Below are 6,661 nucleotides of genomic sequence, written 5' to 3'. Positions count from 1 at the left end.
AACGGTACACCGGCAGGCTGATCCCCCCCTTGGTCATCCTGCTGGTCTCAGTGTACAGCTCCACGCCCGGCGGGTCCTGGATGCAATGGAGGTGGCGCCGCTGCTCCGTCCAGATCTTCTGGATGCGGTCTTGGTCCAGCAGGGAAATCCCCATGGTGTCTCGTCCGTTGGCACCGCCGAAGGTTTCCAGGAGGTCACCGATCAGCCGCTCCGTCTCCGCCGCTCCACGCGTGCAGCGACGGCAATGGAGAGCAATATTCTTGCGGCTGACGTGCCTCCACACTCCGGCGTCGGACGAGAAGGTCATCCCCTGCGCCTCAAGCATCCTCTTCTTCGCCTTGAGCAACCGGGCTGCGTCCCCTGGGTCCCACAAGAAGATGCACGAAGACAGCTGCTGCAGGAAGGGTTTATACAGCTGGTGGCTCTCGGTGGTGACACCTGTTATGGAAAAATGCATGTTATATCAAGTTATGGAACCATGATGTCTCTTACTGTGATGCTGTTTGTTTAATTATTGTTTTTGCCACAACGCACCTGACGCGAACCGCCGCATCAGGTGCCAGATGTCCAGCCGGACCACCAGCTTGTCCCACTTCCCGAACATGTCAGCTGTCTTGGATCCCCCGTGGGACGAACAACAGTCCCGGTCGACGTAGAGGAGCTGAGGCGGCTCCACCCCAGCGTCCCGATACTGCCGCATTAACCCCGCAGCCATGGGCAACAGGCCGGCACCCTCGGCGTCCGTGAGCACGGACATGAGCACCTGTCCTTGCTCGTTGCCGACGTTCGTTGCCCACGCTGCGTTCTGGGCAGCAGCACCGGCGAGCTTCCGGGTCACCTGTTTGAAAGAATAAAGCATCTCAGTAAGGCTGCACGCACATAGCTAGAGCGTGATACTCCGCACCACATTTATATACATATATATTTATACATACATAGCACCACATTTACCTTCTTGGTCGAATCCATCTTCAAAACCGTTCCAAAGACGGAGGTGACCCGGGCCTTCACGTCCTCCAGGCGGGAGAGGATGTCGTGGCAGTACACCATTAACAGCCATGCGTACTGGGGCACGGGTGGCGGTTTTGGTGGTGGGGTGCACATGCGCACGACACCTCGCGACGTGAAGGGCTCCATGACGCTGAGGTAGTGTATGGACCGCCGCATGGACTGTGACAGTGTTCAGACAGGTACTTACTTGTAGGTGAGGATTGCCGGCAAGAGGGCGCCACACACAGACACACTGTGACAGTGTTCAGACAGCTACTTACTTGTAGGTGAGGATTGCCGGGAAGAGGGCGCGATGCCCCTCTCCCAGCTGACCCACGACCTCCTGCGACCAGGCAGCTACCTTCCTCTTACACCGACGGCACTCCAGGTACTCGGTGGCCATCAAGTACCAGCCGTCGATGTCCAGGACCCTCCGGATGGTCCTGTAGAGCCCACACTTGGTGAGGGCCCTATTACAGCATGTCGGCCGGACGCCCCACAGACGCAGGGGCGTCCAGAGGAACAGCCGACACGTGAAGTAGGGGTACGAGCTGCTGATTGGCCCAAAACCAAAAAAACGCTCGACAAGCGCTCGACAATCCGAGCTGCTGATTGGCCGGCATCCAGAGAACATTGATGGGCACAGAGCGAAAGAATGACATGCAAATACGTGAAGCGCTCCATATTTTTGCAGCTGTGATCAAAGCCTGCTTCACTGGACTTGATTCATCCCCTCCTGCCACTCTTTGTTTTCATTCTTGTTCTCTTGTGTCAAGAACTGGTGCATCTCCAATGTCTATAGCGCACTATCAGTTTTCCTGCCAACTCTTTTTTTTAATGCTTGTACTCTGGGGCCATCGACGAGTGTGTCCACTCCCTTTCTTCAGCAGATGCCGTTGAGGAACAGGGTTTGAACACAAAGGCAATATCTCCAACCATATACACGCACCATATTCTCTCTGAAGCAAGATTCTTCCGAAATAAATAAGAGCGATTCGTTTTCAGTCTTTTCTCTAAGGGTTCGAACCTGAGAGCTTGTGCTTTCAAAGAAGGTCCCAGTTTCAATTCACTCGAACATCCAGAGCACGCGCCGTGCACAAAAAGAGAAGTCTGAAGGACGGGGTGAGGAGAGGTGGTGACATGGAGCTCAATTTCAATGGCACCCAGAAAATCTTGCCATGACCCGGATTCGAACCAGGGTTGCTGCGGCCACAAGGCAGAGTACTAACCACTATACGATCACGGCGAGCTTTCGGTCTACCCGACGTGTCCCTGAATACAAAGGGGCCTTGTCAACTTTAGCTTGCAGACAAAACTGTTTCTTACCAACATAACTCAGGGGTAATCCTGTAACAGTGACACTGGAGAAGAAGTCACTGAAAGAAAAGGATTCTGTTTTTCCTTTTATAAAGTTTAAGCTAGGCCTCCAGAAGGTTACAAACTAAAGCAGGCGCATGCTGTCAACGTAGTCGGTAGGATTCGAACCTGCACGGGGAGACCCCAATGGATTTCTAGTATATCGCCTTAACCACTCGGCCACGACTAAAAGCTGGCTGAAAGGGGCATGTCGTTTGTGGATTGGTGCCTTACAGCGTCGCTGCCGGAGGCCAGTGTAGATCAGCAAGAACTCAACAACAAAACGTACCGCTCCACAAAAAGACGCTCGTTCGCCCGAACAGGGACTTGAACCCTGGACCCTCAGATTAAAAGTCTGATGCTCTACGGACTGAGCTACCCGGGCTCTTGCTCAAGAAGCGTGCATGCTGCGTAGGAACGGACAGCAAAATGAATCGTATTGGCGCAGAAAAAAGAGTGTCCTCCAATGCATTGCGTTTCCTTCTTCGAAGATTCAGAATGGCCGTCAAAACGTCTGCTATGTCAAAATATATTTGCAAATTAGTGGGAATGCAGCCTATTAGACTGATGATAATAATAATTAAAGGAAAATAATGCTAGGAAAAAGAACAAAAACTCACTGCTACTTGTCTGGAAAGCCTCTTCACACGCTTCAATGCTGTTGACTTGCCGCGCTCTTATCGTTATTGTAAACTTGTGTCAAAGGCGCAGTTGTTTGTAGCAAATAGCAAGCCCGCGGCACTCTAGGTAACAGCCAGCGAGTGTACTGACACCTAGCGATTAGAAAATATACACGCACCATATTCTCTCTGAAGCAAGATTCTTCCCACATAAATAGGAGCATTTCGTTTTCAGTCTTTTCTCTAAGGGTTCGAACCTGAGAGCTCGTGCTTTCAAAGAAGGTCCCAGTTTCAATTCACTCGAACATCCAGAGCACATCAAGGGCACGCGCCGTGCACAAAAAGAGTAGTCTGAAGGACGGGGTGAGGACAGGTGGCGACATGGAGCTTAATTTCAATGGCACACAGAAAATCTTGCCGTGACCCGGATTCGAACCGGGGTTGCTGCGGCCACAACGCAGAGTACTAACCACTATACGATCACGGCGAGCTACAGGTCTACCCGACGTGTCCCTGAATACAAAGGGGCCTTGTCATCTTTAGCTTGCAGACAAAACTGTTTCTTACCAACATAACTCTTTTCAAGGGTAATCCTGTAACAGTGACTTTTTTTCCTTTTATAAAGTTTAAGCTAGGCCTCCAGAAGGTTACAAACTAAAACAGGCTCATGCTGTCAACGTAGTCGGCAGGATTCGAAGCTGCGCCGGGAGACCCCAATGGATTTCTAGTCCATAGCCTTAACCACTCGGCCACGACTACAAGCTGGCTGAAAGGGCCACGTCGTTTGCGCATTGGTGCCTTGCAGCGTCGCTGCCCGAGGCCAGTGTAGATCAGCAAGAACTCAAATATAAGGTAGCATGTACAATAAATGACAAGAATCTGGAAAACAACTAATGCAATCTCTCTGGTTTACCATGGAATCATGCGTAGATTTGCTACCAAGCTTGGAGGCTTGCAAATATTATTGTTAACAGCAAATGTTTGCTAACTTAATGCAAAATAATATTGCTGATATCTACATTTAGATTTTGGTTAAACCTTATGGTACCAATCCCATGCATGACATATCTCAATTTTATTAAAGTAAAATAACAACTGGAAAATATAAGGTAGCATGCACAATAAATGACTAGAAGCTGGAAAACATGACTTATGCAATAAGGCTGGTTTATCATGGAAACAAATAGATTTTGTTTTACCATTCATGTATGTTCATGTTAGCTGTGCTATCAGACATACAAGCTATAGTTACATCTGCTGGGTGACATGGAAGCTGTATTTAGGGTCACATCTCTCTCTCTCTTTAAAGATCTGTGCTATATAATATGTATGATCAAGTGGCAAACAGCAACGAGGCTTTTGTTGACCACTTGGACAAAATCTGTTTCTGTTTTTTTTTTTTTTTGTTCACTGACATAATTTATGTCATCATTGTTGTCATTGTCACAAGTACAGGGATTTGCAAAGAAAAAAAGAACATTTTCTGGGATAAGGAAGATTTGATGGATGATCATTTTGATACAAATGACAGCTACACACAATATGATTATATATATATATATATATATATATATATATGTGTGTGTGTGTGTGTGTATGTATGTGTATATGTGTATGTTTGTAACTGTTTATTCTGTAACTTTTTATTATTTGTTAACATTGTTAATATATATATATATGATATGTGTGTGTGTATTGGGGGGGCGCCAAAATTGTTGCTGCATACCCCTCTAACACTGGGTAGTTGCGCCCCTGTTTGTAGCAAATAGCAAGCCCGCGGCACTCTAGGTAACAGCCAGCGAGTGTACTGACACCTAGCGATTAGAAAATATACACGCACCATATTCTCTCTGAAGCAAGATTCTTCCGAAATAAATAGGAGCGTTTCGTTTTCAATCTTTTCTCTAAGGGTTCGAACCTGAGAGCTTGTGCTTTCAAAGAAGGTCCCAGTTTCAATTCACTCGAACATCCAGAGCACATCAAGGGCACGCGCCGTGCACAAAAAGAGAAGTCTGAAGAACGGGGTGAGGAGAGGTGGTGACATGGAGCTCAATTTCAATGGCACCCAGAAAATCTTGCCGTGACCCGAATTCAAACCGGGGTTACTGCGGCCACAACGCAGAGTACTAACCACTATACGATCACGGCGAGCTACCAGTCTACCTGACGTGTCCTTGAATACAAAGGGGCCTTGTCATCTTTAGCTTGCAGACAAAACTGTTTCTTACCAACATAACTCTTTTCAAGGGTAATCCTGTAACAGTGACTCTGGAGAAGAAGTCACTGAAAAGAAAAGGATTCTGTTTTTCCTTTTATAAAGTTTAAGCTAGGCCTCCAGAAGGTTACAAACTAAAGCAGGCGCATGCTGTCAACGTAGTCGGTAGGATTCGAACCTGCGCGGGGAGACCCCAATATATTTCTAGTCCGTCGCCTTAACCACTCGGCCACGACTACAAGCTGGCTGAAAGGGGCATGTCGTTTGTGGATTGGTGCCTTGCAGCGTCGCTGCCGGAGGCCAGTGTAGATCATCAAGAACTCAACAACAAAACGTACAGCTCCACAAAAAGACGCTCGTTCGCCCGAACAGGGACTTGAACTCTGGACCCTCAGATTAAAAGTCTGATGCTCTACCGACTGAGCTATCCGGGCTCTTGCTCGAGAAGTGTGCGTGCTGCGTCGGAACGCACAGCAAAATGAATCGTATTGGCGCAGAAAAAAGAGTGTCCTCCAATGCATTGCGTTTCCTTGTTCGAAGATTCAGAATGGCCGTCAAAACGTCTGCTATGTCAAAATATATTTGCAAATTAGTGGGAATGCAGCCTATTAGACTGATGATAATAGTAATTAAAGGAAAATAATGCTAGGAAAAAGAACAAAAACTCACTGCTACTTGTCTGGAAAGCCTCTTCACACGCTTCAATGCTGTTGACTTGCCGCGCTCTTATCGTTATTGTAAACTTGTGTCAAAGGCGCAGTTGTTCGTAGCAAATAGCAAGCCCGCGGCACTCTAGGTAACAGCCAGCGAATTTACTGACACCTAGCGATTAGAAAATATACACGCACCATATTCTCTCTGAAGCAAGATTTTTCCCACATAAATAGGAGCATTTCGTTTTCAGTATTTTCTCTAAGGGTTCGAACCTGAGAGCTCGTGCTTTCAAAGAAGGTCCCAGTTTCAATTCACTCGAACATCCAGAGCACATCAAGGGCACGCGCCGTGCACAAAAAGAGTAGTCTGAAGGACAGGTGGCGACATGGAGCTCAATTTCAATGGCACCCAAAAAATCTTGCCGTGACCCGGATTCGAACCGGGGTTGCTGCGGCCACAACGCAGAGTACTAACCACTATACGATCACGGCGAACTACCAGTCTACCTGACGTGTCCTTCAATACAATGGGGCCTTGTCATCTTTAGCTTGCAGACAAAACTGTTTCTTACCAACATAACTCTTTTCAAGGGTAATCCTGTAACAGTGACTCTGGAGAAGAAGTCACTGAAAAGAAAAGGATTCTGTTTTTCCTTTTATAAAGTTTAAGCTAGGCCTCCAGAAGGTTACCAACTAAAGCAGGCGCATGCTGTCAACGTAGTCGGTAGGATTCGAACCTGCGCGGGGAGAGCCAAATGGATTTCTAGTCCATCGCCTTAACCACTCAGCCACGACTACAAGCTGGCTGAAAGGGGCACGTCGTTTGT

General features: G+C 47.7%; 4 non-coding genes across 4 annotated transcripts; all 4 read right to left on the bottom strand.

Moving 5' to 3' along the window:
* Window positions 1-3,381: 3,381 nt before the first annotated feature.
* Window positions 3,382-3,453, bottom strand: trnah-gug (transfer RNA histidin (anticodon GUG)). Its single transcript has one exon. It is a non-coding gene; the product is annotated as a tRNA-His (tRNA).
* Window positions 3,454-3,643: 190 nt separating this feature from the next.
* Window positions 3,644-3,725, bottom strand: trnas-aga (transfer RNA serine (anticodon AGA)). The gene has a single exon. It is a non-coding gene; the product is annotated as a tRNA-Ser (tRNA).
* Window positions 3,726-5,542: 1,817 nt separating this feature from the next.
* On the bottom strand, window positions 5,543-5,615 carry trnak-uuu (transfer RNA lysine (anticodon UUU)). Its single transcript has one exon. It is a non-coding gene; the product is annotated as a tRNA-Lys (tRNA).
* Window positions 5,616-6,254: 639 nt separating this feature from the next.
* On the bottom strand, window positions 6,255-6,326 carry trnah-gug (transfer RNA histidin (anticodon GUG)). Its single transcript has one exon. It is a non-coding gene; the product is annotated as a tRNA-His (tRNA).
* Window positions 6,327-6,661: the final 335 nt, after the last annotated feature.

The sequence above is a fragment of the Siphateles boraxobius genome, unplaced genomic scaffold (genome assembly GCF_051911475.1).
Source record: "Siphateles boraxobius isolate OS27281-9 unplaced genomic scaffold, OSU_SipBor_1 6, whole genome shotgun sequence".
NCBI classification, from domain to species: Eukaryota; Metazoa; Chordata; class Actinopteri; order Cypriniformes; family Leuciscidae; genus Siphateles; species Siphateles boraxobius.
This window is presented reverse-complemented; position numbering and strand designations above follow the sequence as displayed.